Here is a 4,380-nt window from a genome sequence, read left to right on the forward strand (position 1 = left end):
CGCGGCTACACAAACACCGATTTATTCAAAAACACGTCTTATCTTTCCTGTTCGACCTTTCTTCCACAATAAGCTGGTGGTTTCAACCACCTTAAACGGAGCCTTTCAAAACCCGCCCTCTACAAGAGAGGAGCACATTTCCGCCCGCTGCGGGATTCGAACTCGACGTGTACGGCGCCATAGGCGACGTCGCTAACCGCTCGACTAAAGGGGGCCGACCCCCCTGGTGGACGGCCAGTGGGTCTTTTATAGTGTTACAGTAGTCACCCTGTCCCGGAAGCGCGCCCCCGCGCTTTGTTATTCCGCGCTCCGAAGAGACTTCTGAGATCTGCACGCTTCCGGACACTTCCGGATGGTAGAGGCTAGTTCCCGTCGATGCGGAGAAAACGGAAATGGAGTAGAGAACGGTCAACTGAGCATGCGCGAAATGCCTCTACCACGCCTCCACACGCCCCGCGTAGCACCCAGGCGCTAGGATTCGAGGAAGACCCGCCCCTACTCGGCGTCTGATTAGCGAACTTTAACCCTAACCCCTCCCTAACCTACCCAAAACAACGGAGGCAACCCTGCGGTATTCGATCCGGGGTTATACGGCACCACGGGCGACGTCGCTAACCGCTCGACTAAAGGGGGCCGACCCGGGGCCGACTCCCTGGCGATCCAGTCTTCCCCCAGTTTGTCCCAGTGAGTCTTTTTGTAGGTTACACACTAAAGCAGTGTTTCTTAACCCAGTCCCCAAGGACCCCCTATCCTGCAGATTTTCATTGTAACCCTGCATAGGGAGCCCTGCTTGTACTTACTCGACCAATCATGTCGCAGCACTTAATTATGCAAGGTGTGCAACATCTGACAAAATTCATTGCTGATTGGTTGAATAACTACAAACAGGTACCTATTCAGGGTTCCAAAGAAAATATGCAGGATAGGGGGTCCTTGAGGACAGGGTTGAGGAACACTGCACTAAAGCGTTTGTCTTTTGTGTGGGGTTTCAGTGTGGATGGGGACATTTTCAGACATTGGGGAAAAACGCTAGTGTGGACAGAAAACCTAACCGTTTTCAAACTGATCTGTGTCGATGTGGACTCTTAAAGGGACATCCTATGGTTGACATGTCCAGGGTTTCCTCTGGAGGTGACTGTTCTTTGTACTTCTCTCGGCGTTTGAGCTGGAAAGTGGATTTGAAGCCAGGAAAAGTATTTGGATTTGCATAATTTCATAAACAAAAACACGAGCAACAATGACAGACATTAAAGCGGACTGTCGGTCGTACCTTTCTGTTTCCTGGGTCATCCAGACCTTCCTCTGGATAAGTGAAGGACTGGCTTTATATTGCCTTGGTAGTGTAAACTACTAATAAGACACGTTAGCCCCTAGCTAACGGGTCTGACCCTTTAGCCGAGCGGTTAGTGACGTCGCCTTGTGGTGCAGTACGCTCCGTATCGAATCCCGCACCGGGCAAGAAAATAAGCGGTTACATTGGTGGCAGCGGTGGGATCCGGAAGTGTGCAGATCCTCAGAAGTCTCTTCGGAGCGCGGGAATAACAAAGCGCGAGGGGGCGCTTCCGGGGAGGGTGACGACTGTAAACTACTAATAAGACCTGTTAGTCCCTAGCTAACGGGTCTGACCTTTTAGCCGAGCGGTTAGTGACGTCGCCTTGTGGTGCAGTACACCCCGTATCGAATCCCGCACCGGGCAAGAAAATAACCGGTTACACGAGCAACAATGACAGACAATAAAGTGGATTGTCGGTCTTACCTTTCTGTTTCCTGGGTCATCCAGACCTCCCCTTGGATAAGTGAAGGACTGGCTTTATGTTGCCTTGGTAGAAATGAGTGTGGTGTATTAGATCGAGCAATAATGAGGTCTGTGATCGACATGAAACTTTATGCCGTAAAACCGCAAAGCTTGTTTTTGTATAAATTATGTAGACTGTCTTGGTGATTTACTGGTGCAAATGCGTACCCAGATGACCGGAAAGGATTTTAACGACCTTTTCAGCTTTTTAAGTACTCGCGGAAAGTGTTTTTATATCCGGTCCCATCCCGACACTGGCCCGTGCAGCAGAGCGTCTCTGCAGAACCCTCAGCCTCCACGCGCGCCTGCAGAGCTCACAGTTACAGGTTTTATTGACAATTTGAACCTGTTTTGGGATGGTTTCTCCCCCTGCAGGACTGACGGAGTCAACCCCAGCAGACTGGGTAGCCGCATGCTGGCTGGCTGTTTTTACACCCCGCACTTCCCCGCCCGGAACGGGGCGTCCGGGTAGTGTGGCGGTCTATCCCGTTGCCTACCAACCAACCCCCGTGTTACCTCCGGCTTGCGTCCCTACAGAAGCCGGATGTGGGTATGTGTCCTGGTCGCTGCACTAGCGCCTCCTCTGGTCGTGTCGGGGCGCCTGTTCGGAGGAGGAACTGGGTGGAATAGCGAGATCCTCCCACGCGCTACGTCCCCCTGGTGAAACTCCTCACTGTCAGGTGAAAAGAAGCGGCTGGCGACTCCACGTGTATCGGGGGAAACATGTGGTAGTCTGCAGCCCTCCCCGGATCGGCAGAGGAGGTGGAGCAGCGACCGGGACGGCTCGGAGAGTTGGGTACAATGGGGAAGAAAAAAAACCCCCTTCCCTCCCGGAACCTCCATCTCCCCCTATGGTGGCACCTCACAGAACTTTTCCCCCCGCTAGCTCCCTCCACTGGCCTCATCTGTCATTAACCCTCTCACCACAAGTTTCCCCCATGCAGACTATTATTAGGCCCAGGGTCTCTCGTCTATAGTGGAAACAACAACAACCTGATATCTGGAGCAATGTCTGCAATTTAGGTCCTATTTGATGTGCTCCCGTTGCTTTCCCGTCTGCTTTGACACCAAACAATTTTGGCTTCTTGAATGTGAGACCTCTTGGTACTAAGTCCATCCATCCATCATCCAAACCACTTATCCTGCCCTCAGGGTCGCGGGGATGCTGGGCCCTATCCCAGCAGTCATTGGGCGGTAGGCGGGGGAGACAGTGATTTTATTGTATCTAATGCTCTGGACTTTTTATGATTACTGGGACATGGCTGTCCCCAGGGGACATTGTTCGCCTGATTGAGGCTCCTGATTTGGCATATTTTCATATTGCCAGGCCCTCGGGAAGAGGGGGTGGCCTAGCTCATTTTTAAGAGTTAGATCTAAGTGCCAGTGTTACTTTTGGAAATTTCTATCTCCTTTGAGGTTTTAAGTTTCTTAATTAATGTCCCTCTCCCTTTACTCTGCTTCTTAATTTATAGGCCCCCTAATTCAGTTAGCTTTATTTCTGAGCTTTCTGAGCTTCTATCCATTGTCATGCCTAAATATGACAGGGTGCTTATTCTTGGTGATATGTTGTCCTTCCCACCCCCCCACCCCCTCACATTTCTTAGATATTATAGACTCATTTAACCTCGTTCAATCTGTTAAAAGAGCCACACATTCCAAAAGTCACATTTTAGACCTTTTACTCTCATCTGGTTTCTCTCTCGGGTGTCTTAATCTGGTGGATATGCTTGTAAATGACCATAAAGGTGTTGTTTTTAAAGTTCCCCTACAGCTCCCTATTCCTAGTCGCTACCCTACAACACGCCCTCGCATTCTCAGTGCTGTTGTGGAAGGTTGAATCAGTTCTTCTGGACACAACGTTTATTGGGAGAAACGTTTCATCACTCATCTAAGTGACCTCTTCAGTCTCAACTGACTGCAGCTATCCCCGCCCTTATAAACAATAGAGTGACATAACGACTGAAACCAGCGATCGGTTTCATATGCAAATTGCCATGACCAGTAACTGGAGTTTCAAAGGCCATGTGTACTATTCACAGAGGATTTGGGAATAGTTACAATCACAGCTTTGTAAAATGGCAACAGATGGTCATTCCCTCTTCACATAGATGGCCTCTTTGACTCCTCCCATCAAGGATGTACACATCCTCATCCCTGGAAGAGTGGCCACTGGCCTGTAGATAGGCGTAGACTGCAGAGTGCTGGCCTGACATGTTAGGCCAGGACTGTCCTGGCCTCCCGTGTTGTGCCGTCCTCTTGGCCAGAGTCTGTTTGGCTTCCCCAGTGTTCAAGTCACTGCAATCCTCCTGGCACTTAACAGCGTACACTATATTGCCCTGTTTGTACCGGGGGACCCGATCCTTTGGGTGGACCAACTTCTGGCGCAGCGTGTTTTGGGGTTTGAAAGAAACTGAGACGCAGTGTTTTGAAAATATGTGTCTCAAATCCATGTCTCAATATTCCCAAATCCTCTGAATAGTACACATGACCTTTGAAACTCTAGTTAAACTCTAGTTAACCCATATTTGCATATGACACTAGTTGTTGGTTTAGGTTGTCATGCCACTGTATTTTTTTATACGGGC

This window comes from Lampris incognitus, chromosome 4, assembly GCF_029633865.1.
Source record: "Lampris incognitus isolate fLamInc1 chromosome 4, fLamInc1.hap2, whole genome shotgun sequence".
In the NCBI taxonomy this organism is placed as follows: Eukaryota; Metazoa; Chordata; class Actinopteri; order Lampriformes; family Lampridae; genus Lampris; species Lampris incognitus.